Here is a 12,832-nt window from a genome sequence, read left to right as displayed (position 1 = left end):
CCCCACTGACCCCCAGATCCCCCTGAGGCCGGGCTGTGCAGGAGGTGGGGTGCAGCAGCCCTTCCATTGGGGATCTGGCAGTTTCCTTCCCTCCCCTCAGCTTCCCTCCTCAGAGCAGACGGGAGGAGCCAGAGACCAGCTGCTTGCTTGCTTGGGGCCAGGAGTTCTGCCTTCGGCGGCTTCATGCATCACCCCACCTCCCCCCTGGATCTCTCTCTCTCTCTCCTCCTCCTCCTCCTCCTCCTCCTCCTCTTCCTGCTGCCGGCCGGGCTCTGAGCTCCCCAGGCTGCACCACCCTCCGCTTGTGCCCCCCCCCCCGGCCCGCCTTCCCTTATCCTCACAGTCTCCCACCCGCAGCCCGGCTTCCTGAAGTCCTCGGAGTGCTGCTTCAAGAGCGGCCAGGAAGCCAGGAGCTGCTGCAGCTGCATTTCCTTTTCATGCCCCGCCTCTCAGCTTCCTGTGCAATGCATTGTGGAATAGCCCCCCCCCCCCGCCCACCAGGGATTTGGGGATCCTGAGAATAGCCTGAAAGTGTTGCATGAGGAGCAGCTAGGGAGGAGGAGGAGGAAGAGAAGGCGGGGAGGGGGAGTGAAGGGCTTGGAAAGGAGGCAGAGCTTGCAGGAGGCTGCAGAAGCCGACTGGGCCTAATAACGAGCAGGACTTTCCTGCGTTTTCGGGGGCATCATTGAGTCTGCAGCAGGGTGCAAGAGGACGGCGCTGCCTGAAGGACTGAACGTGTTCTTACACACACCCCGTGCCAGCCTGAAGGACTCTGGGCTGCTGCATGCTTTGGCTAAAGAGCAAGGTAAGGGAGGAAAAGCAGCAGCAGCAGCAGCACCCCAGGGAAGGGGGTGGAGGTGGTGGTCTCTCTCTCTCTCTCTCTCTCTCTCCCAGCCACCCAGCAGTCGTTTCTGCTGTCAGAAATGTCCCGGCATGGCTCTGAGGTGTGCAGCCAGCAGCATCCATCTGTCCAGGGCATGGAGGTGGGTGGGGAGAGAGAGAGAGAGGCCGGGAGGGTTTGCAAGAAGATAGCCAGTGTGGTGTAGTGGTTAGAGTGCTGGACTAGGACCAGGGAGACCCAGGTTCCAATCCCCATTCAGCCAAGAGACTTGCTGGGTGTCTCTGGGCCACTCACTTCTCTCTCAGCCTAACCTACCTCACAGGGTTGTTGTGAAAGAGAAACTCAAGTATGTAGTACTCTGGGGTCCTTGGAGGAAGAGCAGGATATAAAATGTAAAATAATAAATGATTATAATAACTCTTTGCTCCAACCCCAGATCGGCCCCAAAGCTCTCAGCAACCAGTGAGTGTTGAGCTGGGGAAGAGGAAAGTTTCTCCTTGCCATTCAGATTGAACTTCTTTCCTTTCTACTCCTGTTTGCAAGGAGACCAAAGGGCCAGTTCAGTTGATCCTTTTCAAGGTGTGTTGAGTATATCGGTAGGGTTTCCCCCCAATTCCCACTTCAGATGAAGAGCCCAATGGGGGTTGAGTATCTTCTTCCAACCACTTCTTTCGAATCCTACTGGACCTGGCTTGCTATCCCAGATGCAGGCCTATCCCTCTCCTCTGTCTCTATGGTTCCCAGGCTTGCTTTGTTGTATCTCCTGCTTCAAACAGGAGATCTATGCTCCTTCCCATAGATATACAGTAAGTCCATAAAACAATAGAGTCAGGCACAGTGATCAGCTGTGGAGATGCAATTCTTTTCCAAGTCAGAACTGAGAACTTTGGCTCTGTCTTCTATGGAGACTTTATCTGTCTGCTCACATTAAATGGGCATATTTGGAGATCACAGGTTGCACCCCAAGGGTGTGTGATAGATAAATTCTTGCATTTTGAAAGCATTCCTCCACAATCCAAGATTTTTTCTCTCTGTGTGACTCTAGCCTTTTTTTTCTCTGAGCTTTCTTGCTCCTTCATGCTTTTCAAAAGGAGAGTTTCCCTGCATTTTCTGGGGAAAGGATGCTATTTTGTGGCTTTTTTTTTTAAAAGGTTTTGGTAGTGTGCATGAGTTAAGGAACCGACCTGCAAAAACAAAACCAGTGTTTCAGTCTTTTGAGGGTTGGTCTGGGAGTTTATGTCAGAGAGTGAGTCCCAAGCAGCTTGAGGTAGAGAGATAATAGTGAGCTGGGGAAAAGGCCTTTGATAGGCAAGGATCCTCACAGTTTCCAAGCCCACAAGCCCAGATTTCTGCTGGGAATGAAACGATAGTTTTGAAGCTGTAAGTGGGGTCCTGGAAGGTGGGGAAGAGGAGGCCAGGGGTGACCCCTGTGCCTGAAGGGACCTTCCTGGTGGTCTGGCTTCCCCCACCCCATCATTGTATTTGAATGGAAGACTACAGGTGTGAGCCCTGCCAGATATTCCCCTTAGGGGTTGGGACCCTTGCTTGGTAGAAGAGCACCTGCATGCTTGCATACAGAAAGAAAGCTCCAAGATCCCTGTCTGGCATCTCCAAGTCTTGCAGGAAAACCTCTAGAATCTAGCCTTCCTGTTTGATTCAGCCACTGGCTTTCATCCTCCTATCGCCTCGTCCCCTTCCAGCGGGCAGACCGGGCCTCCAGCGGAACTCCCAGGTGTCCTTTGCGACGCGCCCAAGGCCCCAGTTGGGGCCGAGACTCAGCAGAGAGAGGAGCTCTGTTTGCGAGCTCCTCTCTTTTTTGGAACATCATCTGGTGAGGACTCGGGCTGGCGGCTGGGAGGGAGGGTGGGCAGTAGTTTTGGCCCTTAATCCGCTTGCGGGGGGGGGGCGGTGTGGCGGCTTGTTTCCAGCGCCCCAATTACTAAGTAAAATACGGGCACTGGAGGGGGCAAAGCGGCAGGAGGGGTAAGTAAGCCCTCCCCGCCCTTAAGGGAAGACCCCTCTTCGGTGCTGGTCCGGACTGCTCCGGACCATGCACATCCCTATTCTCCATCACTGACACGAGCTTGGAAGTAGGTGCAGTAGGAATCCCTTAAACAGCTGTAGATCAAGCTGATGAATGGCTCTTGGGCCTTGAATAACTATTTCTGTACCATTGGGGGGGGGGCGAGGACAGACAGAAGCAGACTATGTAGTACCCAAAGTGGCCATATTGCACTTCCTAGGCAAGTCTCCTCTCGCATATAGGATGACCTGGATAGCTCTCCGGTCCCTGTTCCCCATCTGTTCCATGACCCTGACATGTCCTAACAGGTGCTGAGCGCCACTCAGGGTTAAGTCCAGGGTCATCTTCTCCCTATTTGGTTCCATGACCAGCTGTTCTAAGGCACAGTCATTTAGTGTCTCTAGAAATCGGGCCTCTTTGACCCAGATGGGAATTTGCCCACTCCAAGGGAGGGTGGTTCAAGACACCCATTTCCACAAATCTGTCTCTCCTGTATGCCTCCCTGATTTCCTCCTTCAGATCATTGTCTAAGAGGGTTTAAAGCTGGTTCTACTTGCGTCTGCAAAGGAGGGAGGTTGGGAAAGGGTCTGATGGAGGAGAGGCCAAACTGGCCAGGTCTGATCCTTCCCCACCCATCGGAAGCTTGAGTTCAATGCAATTGGGGTACAGAGAACAGACGGGAAATTGGGGGGCGCTGATAGCACGTGTGGGAGAGAACAGATGGGAGGGTCCAGCTCTCTGGTGAATTCTGTCTCCAGTCCCAATGGATATCTCCACAGATCACTTGGATGGTTCTCGAGGGGCAGGGTCTTCCCACTTCTCACTGGGGTGTCATCTGTGAAACCTCTTGCCCATCTTTGGGGTTGTGGCCCATCTAAAGTTGTCAGGTGTCCATCAAGTTGTCCTCTGGTGTTCAGCAGGGTTAATTCTTGCACCCCACTGTTTTGGGACAGGCCCGGAGAGCGGCTAGTGTCATGTGAAGTATTCTCTGGCCTTGATAGATCAGCAGCAAAAAGCCCATCTCTCTGTCCTGGCCTTTAGGGCTGGCCTCATTGATGTTGATGGGAGGAGGGAGGGAGGAGCACTCTTCCTTCTAATACAAACAAGAGCTGCCCAAAGGCCTGGAAGATGCAACAATTAGCACCATAACAAGCGTGAATTACTTCCTGCTAACGTCTGCCCAGTACATCTTGGAAACATCTAGCCGGTAAGAAGCTGGCACTTTGCTTGAATCTAAAACATGAGCACAGTTGCTAGAAGCCTTGTAGAGAGGAGGAGGCTTTAACATCTGCTTCCCAGAGACAGTGGCAGCCCAGTGGTGAGAGCCTGTGTGGTTGCTGTCTGCTGTGGTCAGCTTGCCAGCCTGTGTGCCCCATAGCGTGTGGGGCTGTGGCTGCCCTGCAGGTTTGTCTGTGTGGGATCGGAGCCAGAGGGGGTGAGTCAGCAGTTCCTGAGCGTCAGCTGCTCAGATTAGCTGTCTTTCTGGGCTTATACAAGGACGGCTGGCCTGTGGCGTTGGGCCTGCCACCGGTGGGGTCACACCGAAGGGGCAACACTAAAGGGGGCAGCCCCTTTGAGAGAGCCACTTCGGGGGGAGACCAGGGCCAGGGCCTGATGATATTTGTTTGGCTTCTCTCGTTCTCAGATCCTGGGTGTTCCAGATGTGTCTTGTTTTGTCTGGGGATGGGGAGACAGGGGTTGTGTCCACTGACTGTCGGGTAGCTCTTATGGGGTGGTGGGGAATAGAGGAAATAAATTTGGCAGGTCAGCGCAACGTTACAGGGGAAGGGAAGTCAGAAATCTATGAGCTGTTTCTCCTGCCAGCTGTCCTGCCAGCTCTTTGACCTTGGGGAGCAGTGTGGACCTCCCACAGACCCTTAATGCCTTGCTCCTATGTAGTGCCAGGCTGTCCAAAATAAGTTGGAAACCATCCATGATCTGATTCTGGATGAAGGGGCAGACCTGGTATGTATTACAGAGACTTGTTTTGGAGAGGCTGGTGGCCCAGTCTGGTCCCAGCTTCTCCCTCCAGGAAATTCTGTTGAGTAGCAGGTGCGGGGACATGGGCGGGGAGGTGGAGTGGCTGGTGTCTATAAGAATAACCTCTCCCTGACCAGGATCCCTGTGGAAGTGCCTGACCATATTATTATTATTTTATTATTATTATTTTGCATTTATATTCCGCTCTTCCTCCAAGGAGCCCAGAGCGGTGTACTACATACATAGGTTTCTCCTCACAACAACCCTGGGAAGTAGGTTAGGCTGAGAGAGAAGTGACTGGCCCAGAGTCACCCAGCTAGTATCATGGCTGAATGGGGATTTGAACTCGAGTCTCCCCGGTTCTAGTCCAGCACTCTAGCCACTACACCACGCTGACTCCATACTGAATGTATCCATGAATGTGTGTACCTAAGTTTGGGGACCAGGGATAGACTGGGACTTCTCTTGGTGTACCGATCGCCCCACTACCCAATGGCGTTCCTTACTGAGCTGACGGATTTGGTTTCAGGTGTCTCCCAGGATTGTGGGACTTCAATGTCCACTTTGGGAACAATTTGTCTGGAGCGGCTCAGGAGTTCATAGTGGCCATGACGACTATGGGCCTTTCCCAAAGGGTCTTGGGACCAACGCAAATTGCAGTTGGTCACTTCTTGCTGAAATAAGAGCCTCCCCATCTCTTACAACTTTTAATAGGGCAGTCAAGATGAATTTGTTCACCTAGACTTGTAATTAGATATTGCTTTAATTGTTTTAATAGTTTTGACTTTTAAAATTTAGATTGTTGAAATGTGTAAATCTTTCTTGGTTGTTTTTATTGTTTTGTAAACCGCCCAGATAACTTTTGTTTGGGGCGGTATAAAAATATTTATTTTATTTTATTATTCGATCATTAGATAAATAAATAAAGCCAGCCAGTGAAGGTGATGGTTCTGTAATCTGCAAGGTCACTGATGCATGTTGCTCAGCTTCCAAAATATTAGCTTGTTTAAACAGCAAGATTCTTGGTTGTTCCCATAGTCCTTTGGTGGGGGCAACTTATAAGAGAATACAAAATACAAGTATCAACAGGATATGAATAACAATATTTTATAAGGCATTGCTAAGGAAATGAATAGATTAACAGGTTTAGCTCAGTAGTTTCAGGAAGCAGTTCAGAGCCCATTTTGTTTCTCAAGGAGAAGAGACACATGCAGACAGGATCTGGGCCATTGGCTCGTGACAATAGGGTCTCCTTCAGTTTCCTTTTCTATCCCAGGCTCTAACAAGTTTTCTCTTTCGGGGTACTGCAGGTAAATGTTGGGAGAGGAAAAATGATAGAAACCCAATGGATGGAGCTGCTAGATGGGGTAAAAGGAAAGAAGAGAGAGTAAAAACTGGAGAAAACTGGGAGAGCAGGAATGAATCCAATGCTTTTCAGCATGTAATCCAGCAAATAACACAACAAGCAGGAGAAAGAAGCCTGTGTCCTCCGTGTAGGAAAAGCTCCTCTTCTGAACCCAGCTTTCAATCTTAGAAGGAAATGAACGCAAGGAAGAAACCACATAAATGCCTGGAATGTGGAAAGAACTTCAGCACGAGTGGAGAATTTACTATGCACCACAGAATCCACACTGAGGAAAAACCACATAAATGCTTGGAGTGTGGAAAGAGCTTCAGCACAAGAGCACATCTTATTATACACCATAGAACCCACACTGGGGAGAAGCCACATAAATGCCTTGAGTGTGGAAAGAGCTTCAGCCAGAGATCAAATCTTATTGTACACCATAGAACCCACACTGGGGAGAAGCCACATAAATGCCTGGAGTGTGGAAAGAGCTTCAGCGCAAGTGCATATCTTATTATACACCATAGAACCCACACTGGGGAGAAACCACATACATGCCTGGAGTGTGGAAAGAGCTTCAGCACAAGTGCAAATCTTATTATACACCATAGAACCCACACTGGGGAGAAACCACATAAATGCCTTGAGTCTGGAAAGAGCTTCAGCCAGAGATCAAATCTTATTGTACACCATAGAACCCACACTGGGGAGAAGCCACATAAATGCCTGGAGTGTGGAAAGAGCTTCAGCGCAAGTGCATATCTTATTATACACCATAGAACCCACACTGGGGAGAAACCACATACATGCCTGGAGTGTGGAAAGAGCTTCAGCACAAGTGCAAATCTTATTATACACCATAGAACCCACACTGGGGAGAAGCCACATAAATGCCTTGAGTGTGGAAAGAGCTTCAGCCAGAGATCAAATCTTATTGTACACCATAGAACCCACACTGGGGAGAAGCCACATAAATGCCTGGAGTGTGGAAAGAGCTTCAGCGCAAGTGCATATCTTATTATACACCATAGAACCCACACTGGGGAGAAACCACATACATGCCTGGAGTGTGGAAAGAGCTTCAGCACAAGTGCAAATCTTATTATACACCATAGAACCCACACTGGAGAGAAACCACATAAATGCCTTGAGTGTGGAAAGAGCTTCAGCCAGAGATCAAATCTTATTGTACACCATAGAACCCACACTGGGGAGAAGCCACATAAATGCCTGGAGTGTGGAAAGAGCTTCATAACAAGACAACAACTTACGGTACACCTTAGAACCCACACTGGGGAGAAACCACATAAATGCCTGGATTGTGGAAAGACCTTCAGCACGAGTGGAGAATTTACTGTACACCACAGAACCCACACTGGGGACAAACCACATAAATGCCTGGAGTGTGGAAAGAGCTTCAGCACAAGTTCACATCTTATTGTACACCATAGAACCCACACTGGGGAGAAACCACATAAATGCCTGGAGTGTGGAAAGAGCTTCAGCACAAGTTCACATCTTACTGTACACCACAGAACCCACTCTGGAGAAAAACCACATAAATGCTTGGAGTGTGGAAAGAGCTTCAGCCAGAGAGCATATCTTACTGTACACTGTAGAATACACAATGGGAAGAAACCACATAAATGCCCAGAGTGTGGAAAGAGCTTCAGCAGGAGTGGAGAACTTATTGTACACCACAGAACCCACACTGGGGAGAAACCACATCAGTGCCTGGAGTGTGGAAAGAGCTTCAGCAGGAGTGGAGAACTTATTGTACACCACAGAACCCACACTGGGGAGAAACCACATCAGTGCCTGGAGTGTGGAAAGAGCTTCAGCCAGAGAGCATATCTTACTGTACACTGTAGAATACACAATGGGAAGAAACCACATAAATGCCCAGAGTGTGGAAAGAGCTTCAGCAGGAGTGGAGAACTTATTGTACACCACAGAACCCACACTGGGGAGAAACCACATCAGTGCCTGGAGTGTGGAAAGAGCTTCAGCAGGAGTGGAGAACTTATTGTACACCACAGAACCCACACTGGGGAGAAACCACATCAGTGCCTGGAGTGTGGAAAGAGCTTCAGCACAAGAGCACATCCTATTATACACCATAGAACCCACACTGGAGAGAAACCACATAAATGCCTGGAGTGTGGAAAGAGCTACAGCACAAGTTCAAATCTTATTGTACACCATAGAACCCACACTGGGGAGAAACCACATAAATGCCTGGAGTGTGTAAAGAGCTTCAGCCAGAGAGCATATCTTACTGTACACTGTAGAATACACAATGGGGAGAAACCACATAAATGCCCAGAGTGTGGAAAGAGCTTCAGCAGGAGTGGAGAATTTATTGCACACCACAGAACCCACACTGGGGAGAAAGCACATAAGTGCCTGGAGTGTGGATAAAGCTTCAGCCAGAGAGCACATCTTACTGTACACTGTAGAACACACACTGGGGAGAAATCACATAAATGCCTGGAGTGTGGAAAGAGCTTCAGCATGAGACCACAACTTATTGTACACCATAGAACCCATACTGGTGAGAACGCACATAAACGACAGAAGCATGGTGGAACAGTGAGAACCAGTGAGACACTGTTATCCCTGGATATAAACTCTTTAGAAAAAGCAGGGAGGGGTGCCTTGGAGTTGGAGTAGCACTGTATGTTAAGAAGGGATAGAATCTAACAAGCTAGAAAACCTAGTTGGACTGGAGTCCTCCACAGCATCCCATACAAGGCCTGAAAGGGAATGTGTTACTGGGGATGTACTATTGCCCTCCGGATCAAACAGCTGACAGTGACTGGGAGTTGCAGGAGGAAATCAGGGAGGCATCAAGGAGAGGCAGGGCTGTAATAATGGGTGACTTCAATTACCCACACATAGGCTTGGTCAATTCAGTCAGGTAATGGCAAAGAGGTCAAATCAGATACGCTGAGTAACTGTGCCCTAGAAGAGTTCGTCTTGCAACCAACCAGAGAGAAGGTGACCTTGGACTTAATCCTGAGTGGCAGTGGCACCCAGGACCTGGTGTGTGATGTCAGTATCATCAACCCTTTTTAGGGAACAGTGACCATAGTGTGAACAATTTCAGCATACATGCGGGGAGAGAATCACCAAGGAAGTCTAACACAGACATTTTGAATTTCGGAAGAGAAAACTTCTCCAAAATGAGGAGTATGGTGAAAAGAAAGCGGAAAGGGCAAATCAGGAGAGTCACTTGGCTACAGAGTGCATGGAGTTTACTCAAAATCACAGTACTAGAAGCCCAGTTAGATTGTATACTCAAAAGGAGGAAAGGTACTGCTATGTCCAGGAGGATGCCAGCATGGCTAACATTCTACAACAATGTGCAAAAACATGTATGAAAATGGAAAAATATAGCAATACATGGGTGACAGTTTCCAGGAGGCCAACGCCACAAAGGCATAAAACCGCAACATGATGATCTTTAGCAAACCTCCGTTCCAAAAGAGAAGAGGGCAACACATTAAAGCAGGCACGAGCAAATGAAACCCAAAAATTAGAAAAATGCAGCGTTGTTAAGTAGTTAGCACCTCTATCTCCCCAAGGTGGCAAAATCCCAAAATGTAAAGGGGACCAAAATGTCAAGGGGAAACTTCAAGTATATGCTGATGGGATCTGAGCTGTCGGTGACTGACCAGGAGAGGGATCTTGGGGTCGTGGAGGACAACTCGTTGAAAGTGTCGACTCAATGTGCGGAGGCTGTGAAAAAGGCCAATTCCATGCTAGGGATCATTAGGAAGGGGAGTGAAAATAAAACTGCTAATATTATAATGCCCTAATACAAAACTATGGTGTGGCTGCACCTGGAGTACTGCGTACAATTCTGGCCACCACATCTAAAAAAGGACATTGTAGAACTGGAATAGGTGCAGAAGAGGGCAACCTAGATGATCAGGGGCCTAGAGCACCTTTCTTATGAGGCAAGGCTACAACACCTGGGGATTTTAATTTTTTAAAAAAGACTGTGGGGAGACATGATAGAGGTCTATAAAATCATGCCTGGTATGGAGAAAGGAGACAGAGATAAATTCTTCTCCCTCTCATATAACACTAGAACTAGGGGTTATCACATGGAATAGTTTGCCAGGAAATCTAGAGCCAACAAATGGAAGTACTTTTTCACACAACACATAATGCACTTGTGGAATTCTCTGCCACAAGATGTGGTGACCATCAACAACCTGGATGGCTTGAAGAGGGGTTTGGATAACATCATGGAGGAGAGGTCTATCATCGGCTACTATTTGGAGGGCTTCAGGCCACCTCCAGCCTCAAAGGCAGGATGCCTCTGAGTACCAGTTGCAGGGGGAGTAACAGCAGGAGAGAGGGCATACCCTCAACTCCTGCCTGTGGCGTCCAGCGGAATCTGGTGGGCCACTGTGTGAAACAGGATGCTGGACTAGATGAGCCTTGGGCCCGATCCAGCAGGGCTGTTCTTATGTTCTGAAATGCCTGGAGTGTGAAAAGAGCTTCAACCTTAATAAACACCATAGAACGCACTCTGGGGAGAAACCACATAAATGCCTGGCGTGTGGAGAGACTTCAGCACAAGTGGAGCTCTTACTGTATCGCATAGAACCCACATAGAGAAAACCACATGAATGATTGGAGTGTTCAGAATCCCGTTCTGTGTTGGTTGGTGTAGACAATACTGAGCTGGATGGACCAGTCGTGTGACTGAGTTCCGGAGCTTCATATGTTCATCTGGAGCACGTATCACTCAGGAGTTGAGCCCCTGCTTTCCATGCCAGAGGTCCCAGGTTCAATCCCTGGCAGCATCCACAGATAGGGCTGGGATAGAGGTTGCCTGGAACCTTGGAGGGTTGCTGCCAGTCCGTGTAGACCAGTGTTGAACAACTTTGTCCCTCCTGCCATTGTTGGCTACGTCTCGCACCACCGCTGATGATTGATGACTGTTGCTGAGCATGCTGGGAGTTATAATCGAATGGGTTCAAGCTGTGCTGCCCTTGGTCAGATAGTACTGAACTAGATGGAGGGTGGCTTAGTCTATATCAGGCCTGCTCAACTTGGCCCCCCCAGCTGTTCTTGGACTACAACTCCCATAATCCCCAGCCACAGTGGCCAATAGCCAGGGATTATGGGAGTTGTAGGCAAATCTGCAGGAGGGCCGAAGTTGAGCTGGCCTGGTCTATATACAGCTTCTTCCAGAGTTCCACATAGAACACACACACGGTGCTTAGGAGCACATTAGGAGAGAAAGCAGAGAGAAATGGATAGTTCTAATTGTTGGAGATGAACTTCCAGTGCATCGACCTTTTGCACCAACTGTCCTAATGACCACTAGGGGCATTGGGAGTAGAGACAGTGAGTCAGGGTCACCCGATCTGTCCCCACTCTATGACCCTTGAACGGACTGTGCAGCACTTCCTGTACAGAGTCACAATCCTTCCTTTCCTCCTTGACAGCAAATGGAAACCTCTCTCTCTCTCCTTGCCTATCCATTATGTAGTCCTTTAGATTAGAGATAGGTCTTTCCTATCTAAGTGTATTTAACCAATAAATATTTCGTGTTTAGTCATACAAGGATCTCCATGTGTTTTCTCGAAAGAGCTGCAATATCCAAACCATCCTCTGCTACCTAGTCTGTAACTAGAGTGTGTGCTCATTCCTTAGTGCTCTGCTGTTTTACCTATTGTGAGTAAAAATCAACAACCTCTAACACTAATAATCTCTCTTCCATTTCAAAATGGAGACTAAATCACCCTTTCTTTCTTTTTTTGAAATGCCATCAATGTGACAAGAAATTTGCAGGCTGATTATTTCAGCACTATCCCAAAACACCCATTTTTGAAGGGCAGTATATAAATCAAACTTCAATCAATATATAAATAATCAATATATAAATAATCAATATATAAATAAAACCAGGTCACTAAGAAGGGGGCTGCACCTATTTACTATGCTTTTACTTAACTGAGCCCATCTGATGTGATGCAGGATCACACTCACTGCATTGAGAATTAAACACCTTTTGGAGCCCTTCTTGAGACACACGTTCCTTGTTCTGATGGGGACCAGCATGGAGAGCTGGTCTGGATGTAGCAAGCACAACTTGTCCTCTTAACTAAGCAGGGTCCACCCTGGTTGCATTTGAATGGAGCACTGTAAGAGATTCCCCTTAGGGGATGGAGGCGCTCTGGGAAGAGCAGAAGGTTCCAAGTTCCCTCCCTGGCAGCATCTCCAAGATAGGGCTGAGAGAGATCCCTGCCTGCAACTTTGGAAAAGCTGCTGCCAGTCTGTGCAGACAATACTAAGCTAGATGGACCAATGGTCTGACTCGGTATATTGCAGCTTCCTATGTTCCTATGATGGTCTCATCTCAAAAAGTGGGGGAAGGGGAAAAAATCTATATCGTAGAGCAAGGAAAACATACAGAAAAAAGGCAATCCAAGAGATCGAGGAGCTGGAGCACTTTGATGATAAAAAGGAAAGTATTTTTTTCTATTTGTGAAACAAAAGGTAACTAAGGGGGTGCAGGATAGAGATTTATAAGTGTACAATGTGGCAAGAATGGGAAGATTTTTAATCCACTCTCACAACAATGGAACATACAGGTGAAACTCGGAAAATTAGAATA

General features: G+C 48.3%; 1 pseudogene; it reads left to right on the top strand.

The window, feature by feature from the left end:
• The first annotated feature begins 248 nt into the window (after positions 1-248).
• Positions 249-11,772, top strand: LOC128337688 (zinc finger protein 850-like; annotated as a pseudogene).
• The last annotated feature ends 1,060 nt before the right edge of the window (positions 11,773-12,832 follow it).

The sequence above is a fragment of the Hemicordylus capensis genome, chromosome 14, assembly GCF_027244095.1.
Source record: "Hemicordylus capensis ecotype Gifberg chromosome 14, rHemCap1.1.pri, whole genome shotgun sequence".
NCBI classification, from domain to species: domain Eukaryota; kingdom Metazoa; phylum Chordata; class Lepidosauria; order Squamata; family Cordylidae; genus Hemicordylus; species Hemicordylus capensis.
Note: the sequence above shows the minus strand (reverse complement) of the source record. Positions and strands in the feature narration are given on the sequence as shown.